The sequence below is a fragment of the Eptatretus burgeri genome, chromosome 12 (genome assembly GCF_056783735.1).
Source record: "Eptatretus burgeri isolate ZD-2024b chromosome 12, Ebu_testis_v1, whole genome shotgun sequence".
Taxonomy (NCBI): Eukaryota; Metazoa; Chordata; class Myxini; order Myxiniformes; family Myxinidae; genus Eptatretus; species Eptatretus burgeri.
The window spans coordinates 52,087,042-52,100,898 of record NC_140972.1 but is presented as its reverse complement, the minus strand read 5'-3'; positions in this window follow the sequence as shown (position 1 = coordinate 52,100,898).

Sequence of the window (13,857 nt, the reverse complement as noted above, 5' to 3'; positions counted from 1 at the left end):
TCAACCGAATTAGATCAGGGCTGTGATTGGCTGAATTATGTTGCTATGGCAACCATCTCTATAATTTGGGTTGTGAACGTGATATTTCAAAAACCGTTCAAGATTTAGCTTTCATATTACACATATCAGGGGATCTAAGATTATCAGCTCGTTGTTATTTTTCATTCTATTTTAAAAATTGCGATTGTTTTTAGGTTCACTTGCTGAACCCAAAAAGGATGATCACTGTTATGGTCGGCAAGAGGTACTGCGTTATCTTGTATTGGCTGCAGTGATTTAAAAAGACGATTGTCCTGCACCATCCTGAATCGTTTGATGAATGATTAGCACATTTATTATACTAATTCCTTCTCTCGTTCCTTCCTTATATTAAGTTACTAGCAAATACAACTCGTTGCTTCACTGATGGAGGGAGGGGGTATTAATGAGGAGGTGGAGAGAGGAGGGAGGGGAGGGAGAGAGAGGAAGAGAGGAGTGATGGAGGAGAGAGGGAGGGGAGAGAGAGGAGGCAGGAGGGAGGGAACCTCGGAAGGGGGGAAGAGTGAGGAAGGCGGGGGAGAGGTGGGGAGAGCTATGCCTCACCAAACGTTGCTATACTGTGGGAGGGAGGGATGTGAGGAGGGGTGAGAGAGAGAGAGAGAGAGAGAGAGAGAGAGAGAGAGAGAGAGAGAGAGAGAGAGAGAGAGAGAGAGAGAGAGAGAGAGAGAGAGAGAGAGAGAGAGAGAGAGAGAGAGAGAGAGAGAGAGAGAGAGAGAGAGAGAGAGAGAGAGAGAGAGAGAGAATGAAAAAAAAAAAGAGAGAAAGGTGAGGGGTGGAGGTGGGGTTAGTGATGAGAATGATATGTTATGCTTAATGACCGAACACACACACAAAAACAAACTCATGTCAGAACAGCTGTACACACAACGACACAACAGAGTTTGTAAAGTAACCCACTGCCACAAAAACTTTGATGTCCTACTTCCAGAAAATTTGGGACAACATGAACCAAAAGTAATCACTGAAAACATGGAAGTACCAACCACTCAGGTACAACCTAATGATCCAATTGAGCGTCAACATCGAAAACAAATATCTCTTTGGGCGGGACACCCCCACACCGCATCTCCCTCCGTAGACCCCCTCAGAACCCGTTTTTTTATGCTATGAACAAACTTTGGTACATCATGGGTGATGAAGGTTGTGGTTAAGTTTCATCGGAATTGCATGTGTAGTTTCAGAGAAGAAGTTGCAAGTGTTTACGGAGGGACCGACGGACTGACAACACACCATCCCATAAACTCCCTGGAACTACGTTCCAAGTGAGCTGAAAAGAAAGCATTTTGAATTTAATGAGAAGGAAATAGTAAAGGAAAAGTAGGTTTGAAGAAGACAAGGTGATTGAAGGTAAAGGACACGACAGGGACAAATACAGTATGGTGGCTAAAATGCGAAACATTGTCATTTCTGCATTTACATGCTTTTCTGGAATGGGGACAACACTAACTACAGAGTGATCATATCGGAAAGGAATTGGAGAAGAGGCAACAGATCTGCAAGCAGAAATCAGGAAAGAAAGACAATGAGAAAAAGATGATGAATAAGAAATAGGGAATCATGAATCGTCACATTATAGATGGCTGAGTGGGTAGAAATATGTCCACAGAGTAATGTAGTCACATCTTGGATGGGTGGGTGGGGAAGGGGAGGGGCGTCCAGCCAGTACCAAATCCACTCACATCTTGGATGGATGGGTATGGGGTCGGGGGTGGAGGGAGTGGGTCCCCAAAGTACCGAACCTAGTCACATCTTGGGGTGTGGGGGGGAGAGTGAGGATATGGAGAAAGGAGAGGGGAGGAGTGATAAGGAGGGGAAAGAGAGAGGAGGGAGGGGGAGTGAGGAGGGGTGGATGAGCAAAGGGGGGAGGGGAAGGAAGGCAGCATAATGGGAAGGGAAGGCAGCGTACCGATGCATCACTGGGGCGAAAGTGCTTTCAGTCGTTGATTGCGAAAGCAAACTTGTTGCTGTTGCAGACTTTGGTTTCCTTGAATCCACATTCTCAACTGTCACTAATCAGTACTGTCTCTAGTGTTTCGTTTTCAAATGTTTCAACATATTGTCAACATATTACAGTGATGAGTAAGGTCGATTGAACAAAGTGAGCAAGGAACTTTCGGACTTTCTTCTTTAACCTTCCCAAAATAGCTTCAACCTTTAACCTTCCCAAAATGTAACCTTCCAAGTTGAACTTCTGGACCTTTTGAACAACATGTCAAAATTTTACAGTCGATGTATTGCCTGCCCGTCCATCAGCAAAGCAATCAGCACACTTTACCGGCCAACTGTAAATCCTCGGGGCGTGTTTTGTTTGTAAGTGACTTGTTTTTGCTGCTACATTACAAACGGGGGATGCCCAAGGGGCACGTACTTTTTAAATTATTACGATACCAGGCAATGTGTAATCAGAACATTCCCAACCGGGATTAAAAAAAAAAAAAATCCCCCCAAAAAATGTGTATTTCCATGAATTAGGAATTACTCGGAATCAACGTCGATTCCTCTTCACCACCACTCGATTCCTTTCAATTCCATGGTTGGAATCAAGTACTTTGGAATCAATTCCGCACACCACTATTAAGCACTCAAGCAAGCACTCCAACGAAACGATTGATAAGGAACGGCTGGCTTGGTCATACCTAACATCCTCAGGAGATGACATGAGGAGATGCCTCAAGGAGATGCCCAGAGACATCCGGAGAATCAAACAATGTGCCAAATGGACAAATGCACAACTTTTTAATAAGTCAGAACTGCTGCTAGTTGAAAATTCCACAGTTGAAATTTTGAAATTCAGTTCAGGTTAAGAGAATGTAAAGCTTAACACATTTCAGCTGGAATGCATATAAACGTCCAGATTTTTATGGGTATGGAGGGGGGAGGAATTTGCGAGGAGGTGGGAGGGGGTTTGGGCGAAGGTAAGCATGAGGTGAGGGGAAGGGAAGAGCAGATTTGTGGTGGAGCGTGAATTACAATTCATACTGTCTCATCAAAATGATTCTCCATGGAATAACAGTGAAGATGGAAACAAAAAAAAAGTCTGAAAAACATTTTCTTCCGGTCATATTGGAAACATTACCAGGCTATGTGTAAGAGACAAACACAGTCAGGACACATCTGGAGACAAATACCACCAGGACACGTCTGGAGTATCAAATCATCTGTGAATAAAACTCTCTGGACGTATACTGTATAAGCATTACAGCTGAAGTGCAATAAACTCAAGAAGATCTTAATCTGAACCAAATCAAAAAAAATTGAAACTGAGGAATTGAACTTATTAACGTGTTCATTTGTCCAATTTGGACATTGCTTGATATTCTGGGTGTTTTATCACATGTGTGGTTCTCGAGACTATCAGGTCAGGTCAGGTCACGTATGAGAGCAAGCGCCAGAGCAGCGCGTCGCTGCGTCCACTTTCTGCTGCGTCCACTCCAGGGGCCTCCGTCTGGCCATCCCCAGGCAGATGCCTGGCCCATCCCCATCTCCTCGAGATGGTGATCAAACTGCTGCAACAATGAGGCACGTGGTCAGCCCATTGGCCTCCTCCACACATGAGACTCCCTCGCTGAGAGAATCTGGTGAGCAGGATCAGTGTCAGGAAAACGAGCCACATGTCCATAAATCCGCAGTTGATGCTAACGGAATATACAGGTCACAAATCTCATTTGAGTCTCTCTCAGAAACTGCTCATTGGACACAAAGTCCGACCAGCGATAGCCAAGGATGCTACGAAGAGACCTGATCCCAAAGGAATTAAGTATCTGTCTCAGATCCCTAGTCACAGTCCAAGTCTCACATCCATAGAGCAAGACTGGAAGCACCAAGGACCTGAAGACTCAGACTTCCATCCTCCTGCACAGATACCAGCAGCGCCACACCCCATGATCAAGTGAAGCCATGACTCCCCAGGCCCGGCCCAGACATCTGTTGACCTCTGGTTCACCGCCAACAGAGACATGAATATCACTGCCAAGGTAAGTGAATCTCTCCGTGAACTCAACATCCTCGCTACAAACAGGCACAGACAGGAAAGCAGCATCTAAGATGTCATTGAAAGCCTGGATGTTAGTTTTGACCCAGGAAACCCATAATTCCAGCGGTTCCAACTCCTCATTCAGCACCTTGTGGGCCCATAAAAGGACATTCAGAGTCTCCGCAAAGATTATTGCATAATCTGCGAAATCAAGTCAAAAGATCTTGACATTCCAAAACATGCACTGCAACTTGATCTCTCTAAAATCCTCCCCAGAATCCAGTCCATACAAGCGCTGAAAAGTGTGGGGGCCAGTACACACCCCTGATGAACTCCAGTAATAACTAGAAATAAGTCAGAGATGGTATCACCACATCTTGCAGTGCTCTCCGTACCAGAGTACAGTTCAGACATCAGATTTAACAGTTTTGGTGGCACCCCACGAAGACCAAGAATCCTACAGATGTCATCCCGAGTCACTGAATCAAACGCGTTACAGAGATCAACATAGGCTGCAAGCAGCCCCTGCCGAAACTCTCGTCTGCGTTGAGTGAGAATCCGAAGAGCAAGGATGTGTTCAATCATTGACCTCTTTGGTGTAAAGCCTGACTGCCTGGATACTGGTTCTCAAGCAGATGGTGGCGAACCCTATGAAGAATTATCTGAGCAAAGAACTTGCCCGGGACTGAGAGCAGCATCCCCCCTCGGTAGTTCTTACAGTCTTGGCGATCACCCTTCCCTTTCCAGAGAGGGACAACAAGGCCCCTCTTCCAGTCAGTTGGGATGATGCCTGTGCTCCAGGCAGAGCACAAAACTGCATGCAACGACACGAGTGCAGCATTTCCACCAGCCTTGAGAAGTTCAACATGGATGCCACAGATCCCTGGAGCTTTACCCCATTTCAACCGGTTCACCGCAGCCTGTGTTTCCACAAACAAAGGTGGACCACAGTTGATTAGAGGGTTAGCAACAGGGATTGTAACACCCCTGACATCTAACTCAAAATCTGGTGGATCAGCCTGGTACAGCTGCTCAAAGTAACCGGCCCAACAGGCCGTCAAGTCAGACTCCTCTGTCAAGAGCCTACCACCCTCTGCTCTAACTGCAGTGCTCCGAGGGACTGGCTTGGAGGAACATAATGTGCGAATTCCCCTGTAAGCAGAACAAGAATCACTTGTCTACAGGTGATGCTCGACCCCCTCACAGATTCTGCACACATCGGCCTCCTTGTCCACCCTTAGTGCTCGTACAGTTTTACGCCTCAGCTTCCTGAACATCTCAGCTCTGCCATTCAGCCTGGCCCTGCGACCCTGGTCAATGGTATCCAGTGTCCCTTGAGAGACAAAATTCTTTTTCACCCTGTGGTGAGCTCCAAGACGTCTACCGGGAACATCAAGGACGGTGGTCTTGAAGGCACCCAGACCCCCAAAATCTCCACTCAGCCTATTCACAAACTCCTCAGCTACCCTCTCATCCTTGACCTTGCCAACATCCAGCTGAGGCTGGGATGGTACCATTCTCCTGGATTTAAGCTGCAACTTCAGAGTTTCTACAATAAGCCTGTGGTCAGTTTTTAGGAACTGAGCACTCCAGTGGATCCTGCAGTTCTGGATCATCCTCCAGTGACCATCAATGAGCGTATGGTCAGTTTCCTTTGCCACACCACCAGCATTGGAATTACAAGTCAAGTGATGAGCCTGTGGGCACTGAAACCATGAACCAGCCACCCTAAGTCCATGACTTCTTGCAAAGTCAAGGAACTTAGTGCTATTCTGGTTCATAGTTCCTGACCCATGGGGACCAACACACACCTCATAACCATCCCTATCAGTTCCAGTCGATGCATTGAAATCCCCCAAGACTAGAAGAGTATCTCGTCTGGGGCACTGATCAACCACAGAATCGAGCGTGGCATAGAATGCATCCTTCACGGTGAGATCACTCGCCCCAGTCGGAGCATAAACAGAGACCAGGGAAATGACACCCAAGGAGTGACGAATCCTTCGTCTCATAATACACTTGTTTACCGGTGTTACCTCAATTATCATTGGAGTCAGCTTATTGGACATAGCTACAACTCCTTGGGTATGGTAACCATCACAGCGACCAGACCAATAGTAGGTGTGACCACCCGCCATGATGTCGCCATTATCCGGTCTTCGAACCTCAGAAAGTGCTGCAATACCGATGTCCAAACGCTTGAGCTCAGATGATAAAAGAGACAGGTAATCATCCTCTCTTGGGGATAGGACATTCCAGGCACCCACCCGAAGGGATCGCCACAGGTTAACCCAAGGAGACCGACGTCTGTTGGACGACACCTCATCACCACTCCGACACACTCTCCCGCAATCTGACCCAGGAATGTTACCCCGTGGTTTCCCTCCTTTCATCAAAGATTGGGGGTCCCGAAGGCTTTGCCCCAATCCCCTTATCCGGTGAGCTGCCCTGCGAAGGGAAGCTACACAGGAGGTACTCCCACGGAGTGGGTTTTCAGATTTTTGAAATGCTTTTGGAATGTTTTGTGGAATGCAGGGTTTTCCTACCACCAACCTCCTAATAAAAAAGTAACCCAACTGCAGGAGGACGTCCACAGACACAGTTGGGCACTAGATATGGATGGCCGTTGGCTCACAAGGAGCTCCTCCGCCCTTTGACAGTTTTTGTTCTTCATCCTTTTGTCAGGTTGACCAAGAATGACAAAATGTTTGACCAAGAATGGAGCCTTGATAAACGTTAAGTAAATAAGGCCATAAATTATCTTCAAAAGGGGTGTTTAAATTTACCCAAATGTTAAATTCACCAAATTTTGATCCATGCACTCTCTTTGAGTTCCCTCAGTATGCACACAAAGTTTCTGGCTGCTCGGTTTCATGGTTTTGGAGTTGTGAGGACACACACACACACACACACACATTTATTCTTATAGACGAGCAAATACAACCCGTCGTTTCACTGACGGGAATATTAGGGGGGGGAGAAATAGGGAGGGAAAGGGAGGAGGGAGGGGAGAGAGAGAGATGAGGGAGGGGGAGAGGAGGGGGGAAGAGAAGTGGGGTGGGGGAGATAGGAAGAGGGGAAGAGCGAGGAAGGGGCAGGGGGAAAGCAGCGCTTCACCAAATTCTGTTCTACACTCTGGGAGGGAGGGGGGTGATAGCGAGGAGGATGGGCAAGAAAGGAGGGGGGATGGGAGGGGTGGAGAGGAGAAGGGGTTTTGGAAGAGGTAAACATGATGGGAGGGGTTTCTGGAATTGTGTTTGGTAGTTTGACTTGTGGGGGAGGGGGTAGTCCAGATTTGAACAAAATGGAGTACGTTGAAACAGCATGTCAATACAGCTTGTGTAGACCCGCCCAGAGATGTCCATGGGGGGAGGGGGTGAAGAGTGAGGGGGTTTGGGAGGTGATAAGCTTGAGGGGAGTTTGTTGGGGAGCAGATAAGTGTGAGGGGAGGGGAAGACAGCATGAGGGGAAGGGAAGGAAACACGAGGGGCAGGAAGGGATGGGCATTACAATGCACTGAAACAGCAACATTTTCTTTTTATCCACGGGGTTCTACATAACACCAGGTGGGAGGGAGCATTTAAAACCCACGCTATATACCTGGCAAAGACCTGTCTGCATGTATGCTCACACCTACGGCGACCTTTGCATTCCTCCAGTCGGCTCACTCCAAATCAGGTTTGTACATGCTTCACTCTGAGGAAGCCATTTCAAATTAAAAACCAAATCGTCAGTCCTTAACTGTCCCCTTAACAGAGGAGTGGTGGGTGAGTGGAGGAGGGGTAGGGGAGGGGAGTGGAGGAGGGGGTGAGTGGAGTAGCGGAGGGGGAATGGGTGGAAGAGAGAGGTAGAGGGGTGGGAGAGGGGTGAGAGAGGGAGAGCGGTGAGGGAAGGGAGGGGAGATAGGGGAGGGGAGAGTGAGGACGGGTAGAGGGGAGGTGAGAGGAGAGGAGGGAGAAGGGGTTTCCGGCAGATGTGATGCCCAGTTTAACATCCATCTGAAAGACGGCATGCACATTGAAGAATCCAAACATCCCAACATTTAACATCCAAACCTGCCTGTGAAACACTGGGATGACAGTTCATAGCTGGGTCGTGATTCCAACCAAGGCTCGACCGCTTAGAGCGAGCGTGCATAACTCTCGGCTCTCCTGCCGTGATGTGGCGATTCATTGATTTTGTAACCACTGAAAACAATTTTTACTCATTGTAATCCTCCAATTTATTTTACCTGCCTAACTCCGTTGATGTCCCCACGGAGAACCATGAAGAAACGAATCAAAATGACAGGTGCAAAAAACTCATCACAACACAGAGGATTACAACACACACAAAGTTATGAATTACATGTGATGAATATTTTGCAATAAATAATACAGTCTAATGAATGAGACTTTCTCTGGGGAGGAGAAGCGGTGAGGGGAGCAATTTGTTAACAGTACACAGTTTATGTAATCCACAGACATACAATACACACATTTCCTTAGATGTCATCTTCAAAAAAACAACAAACTTGGACAAATTGCTCATCCCTTTATTATCCCCATGCTTTTGAAAAAGAGCGGAAGATATTGTGATCAGCTTCGTCTATCAGTCCGTTCGGTCATCCGTCTGTCACACTATCTCCTAAACAGTTGTGCATAAATTTACTAAATTTGGTAGTTATGATTACCACATGGCAAGAAAGTGCAAGAGTTGCATCATTTTTGGCCCCGTCCCTTGAGGCGGAGTAAAAAGATCATATCCTGGACGGAAGAATGCAATCACGGGCACATTTTTAATGAAACTTTGTGTATGCAATAAACGTTGGGGGACGCATGAAATATGTAACTGTGGAGTTGACCCCCGGTTCATGCACCCAAGGGGTTTGGACTTAAGATCGCAGAGGTTAAAACAAAAGTTTTTTTTTTGAAACTCAAAATTTGATATCGAGTTAATCCTGGTGGAACTGTTTGCAATCTTTAGACTTTGCTTTGGGTGGGAAGCAGAGGGGTTTGCAATGACACGCCATAGACTTCGCTCTCGTGTGGATTACATACATGAGGCAAAACACCTCTGTATTTTCTTCTGCCATCTCTTCCAACAATACGTTTTCCTTTACTGTTTTATGATTTGAAAGACTTTCATTTTTTTCGACAGGTTCATCTATTTCCATGGATCTCTTTCCTACCGATTGCCACTCAGACTCACACACACGAAAACATTGCATATTGGAATGAAAGCTTCGTAATGGCATTAGTCCAGGATACCACTGCATAGCACAGACAACTGACCTTTCATTGACTTCTCCTATTATGACAATATAGTCTGAGCTCCAGCCAAGGCAGAAACATACCCCCCTACCCCCACCACCCTTCCACCCAGGGCTTGGTGAGACTATCTTTTTTTATGAATTTTAAAGTGTCCCAAAACGTTTTTGATTGTTAACATTGAAAAACTGAGCACTTTCACTGTTTTGGCTCCTTTTCAAAAAGGGCTGCCAGAGACCTCACTTCACTACGAGCTACAACAGAGGTGTGATTCAAACAAACAACAACACCTTCTTGTGTTAAAAACTATAAAATTTCAATCAAAGTCGAAATAAAAACCAAGACAAACATGTTTTGAGGATTTTAGGTCAATATGGATAGGATTTTCAGCCATTCTTGCTCAATCCAAGATGTCCGCCCCAAAAATCAATGAAAATGAGCAAAATATTCCATAACTTTGGCAGTTTTGACACTAGAAAGATGGGTAGTCTATTCATATCAGATTTCGACGCTTGACCTCACAATAAGCGTGTGTATTGATTTCAAAGTGAAAGTCACCTTGAAATCCAAGATGGTCACCATAACGAAATTGCAAAAAGTGAGCACAAGACGTGTAAAACTTTGTATTTTCTGATGAATCAACTCGAAGAATTCTTACCCCTTCTCTTCTGTTGCAGGTATTTGATTGAGCATTCTGCAAGACTGTATTGCTTTTGGGTGTGAGGATTTGATTCTCCAAGAGGAATATCATAATAACAGATTATCAGATTCATAAGAAAAAATATTCAAACTATATTTAAATTATGTGTCTCATCAGTGTGGTTCTAGTTTGTTTGCAGGTCCTCTCGAAGAAATAGTGCAATGCTTTGAGGGGCTTGCCCAACAACATTAACATATACCATCTCATTAAGCAAAATGTCTTCAAAACGGAATGGTCATAAACCATCGGGAGGACTCACCCACAAAGAAGAAACGATGACGGGGCAAAAGTATTGTCCATGTGGAAGGTATCAAACACGGAGAAATCGTGCCTTTTTCTGAAATGAAGGATGCACAGCGAGTTCTAAGCGAGCTTCAGAACAAATGGTCAGCAAATGGTATAACCTATTAATTCCCCAACAAGAATGACTTCTGTCTGTGAGCAAATACCTGATGATATATGTACCATTGACAGCTATCATCACTACTGCTATTCTCGTTTTACAGCAAATGTGAACAGACTAAAGCATTCAGAAGATCATCCAGTAGCTTCTGAAGGATCTTGTAGATCCTCTGGAAAGGGAAGTAATGAATGAGCTCACTTTGAAGCAGATTGTATATTTTGCAATAAACAGGGATGTATTGATGTATTAATAAAGAGTAATGAATAAAGAGGCAGGGAAGGTCGATCGAAGGAGTCAATGGCAGTTTTTGAGAAGGTTAGTGGTACAAAAATTCAAGAAGTTGCTGAGGATAGGGGAGGCCATAAACTGCTCCGATGAATCCATGGATTTAATTTATTTGCTTGTGAAGCTCGATACCACCCTTCATGTCCAAACAAGTTTACATCAAAAGCAGAAAACTGCAGAAGCACTAACTTTGAGAATGCAGTGGTGCAATCTGGAACGGTAGCTGCCCACCAAGAAGCTCTTAATCATGTTGTCCACATAGGAGTGATTGTTGCAGGTGAACATAAAGTAATACCCCTCTCAACGTTAACTATAATGTACATTGCAGAGTTGTAGAAAATATATTTTGCAAATCCTAACTATAGAGGAGATGTGAAGTTGAAACCAAAGCTCGAGGATCGTAAGGATTTGCTTGGCAAAATACAGTTCATGAGGACAGAACCTGAGGGAAGTGCCCCATTCGACTTGATATTTAATAGTAACATATCCATAGGTGAAGCAATCAGCAAGGCACGTGAGCTTGCAACTTAGGACTAGGTCAAGGAAGTAGCAAAGTTATTATGTGGCGTAATTGTGAGAGCTTTTAAACAGACAGCTGAACTCCCGTGGCGACCCTCTGTCAGTGATTTATATGTGAATGACGGGGTTATCCCTGAACAACTCCAACAGTTCCTGACTTTTATCATAGTTGATCAAGCAGTCACCAAAGCAGATCGATGCAGTTACCTGGTGCTCTCCAATCTCCATAGTACAGGATCTTTTCCGTGCAGTCACCAATGGTGAATGGAAACTGTCAAAACATGTCTTGCGCTGCATGACTCTTCAACACTTGTAGAGGAGCAGGCAGCTGTTGACCATACTCAATAAATTTGGCCATTGTGAGAGCAATAGCTTTGCCATGGAATTAGAAGCAGCCGTTGCTGCTGCATTGTAACAAGTCTTCTCTTCTGATTGTGCAAATCATCAAAGCCTCATACAGTAGAGTGTTCCATTTAGAGTGGAATCATTTCAATCAGAACTTGTCTGCAGTGCATGGCACCCCCATCCATAAACACAGCTGGTGGCATCATGCTGCAGGAGACGCAGGGCAATTGTAACATTGCCAGCTCATGGTTACCACCAGTCCAAGGTGGGGGCATGCAGCCAGCAGAGAGTTTCCACCGGTGTTACCCCCTGTATATATTCCCAAAAGGAAGGGCCCAGTCTTGAACATGGAGAATATAGATCAACCACCGGACAATGAGGTTGCATACGATGATGCTCAAAATGTCTATTTGTTCTGGGTGCTCTTTTAGAAGGTTAGCACAACAGGTATGCAAGAGGTGTCTGGGCAGGCTTCATCTCTGTTCCAGGATACCCTCCAGCTAAGCACACTATGACTGACAAATACCCCTGGATTCGCAGAGTACAATGTCATGGACAAGCTTCTCGAGGAGTTACAACAAGCGACTGAGGAGATGAACAAGAACTGTATACATCATAAACACGTTTGACCTCGGCGTATGCACAAAAGCTTTGCCGATCATATTGAATAACCCAGATGATTCCGAAAACCACATTGTACTGGTCAGAGCTTTCCACACTATCATGAATTATCTCAACATGATGAGCCACAAGGTGGCAGACACAGGTTATGCTGAGCTCCTTGGTGGAGCTAACTTGGTTATGTCCAGTTGTCCGAAGAAAGCACTTAGTGGGAAGAGCTTCAGCAAAGCAATCTGGTGGCTCAAAGTGACAAGCGAGTCTAACGAGCGACTTCTTCTTCAGGAGTACATGGAGCGTAATCCCAACACAAGCAGCAATGCAGAAGCTCTGAAGGACCTCATTACAGTAAATCCTGCAAAAGCCCAAAAACATGACTCTGTGTCTGAATACCTCAAGGACTACCTTGAGTTTCAGAAGCAAGTGCAGGATGGTCAACTGGGGAAAACTGGCAAGCTCTGCATATCTTTCCTATATGATGCATGTAATGACTCGTTTTTCTTCTGATTTATGCTATCAAGACCAACAACTTCCCCCTATTTCACAAAACAATGGGGGAAATGGCAAATCGTTTTCACCTTTGGTGGTGAGAACTACACGCACTTCCTTGCGTGGTTTTACATCTTTCTCGTTATTCTTAATAAGACACATCGTAGCAGGAAAGAATTACTGAAGAAGGGAGTTATATCAGTAGAAAAATCTGTGATTCCAGGGAATCTGTGTGCTGTTGACAAGACAATGGAGGAGACATTCATGAAGAGCAGACATGAAATCAAGAGGTTGTGCTGGTGGGGCAGCTCTATCTGGTATGTTACAGAACTACTGGGCTTACCAGCGATGGATACGTACTACATCAGAGAGTTTTATGAAGCTACCTTAGAGATGGTTGGGATGACAGGTGATCAGGACAACCCCAAGCACAGAAAGCACAGCGAGGCTGAAATTCATCAAACTGAAGAAGCCCTCCAGTGAACAATGGAAGCTATAAAAGGATGGATGAACCCATTCCACATGACAGACAAGGACAATGTCTACAATATTTCCTCAGCTGCGTTTGTATCTCCTGAAGTTCAGAACGACGTTCTGAGAGCAGATGAGTCTGGAAAGGGTGCAAAGTTGGCTTTCCTTCATGAGCCAATTCAAAACCCTAATGGCAATGAGCATAAAGATTTCTTTGACAAGATTCCGAAGATGAGAGTGCAAACAATGGAAAAACCAAATAAGCATGTTAAACTGACAACAACGCAAGGGAACATTATCAAGTACCAGGACACATGGTGACATAGCATTTCAAGTGTTTGTGAAGTCTCAGTTGCTCGATCAACCAATCTCCCTTGAAATGCTCATGTCCTACTCAATCAGAGGGGTCCCTCATGCTCTCCTATTCATCAGGTGGCTTCCTATTCAAAACAAATAAAGCAACTCTCGTACACTACCTCTCAGATGATGAAACTTTCACTTGGTATCCACACAACTCCGAGATGCTCTTCATTGAAGATGGTAACGCTCTCTTATACGAACTGACGGTTATTCCTCCGACATTCAAATACATTGGACTGAAATTACTGGATCAAATCAGCAACAAATGCCATGTGATTTTCTCAACAGATACGTATCTTGAAAACAGTCCGAAGAGTCATGAAAGGCTTTGTTGTGGCTGCGATAGGAGATTGCTTCTGGAAGGCATCAATACTCGGAAGCCGGCAGACTTCAAAGTCTTCCTGCA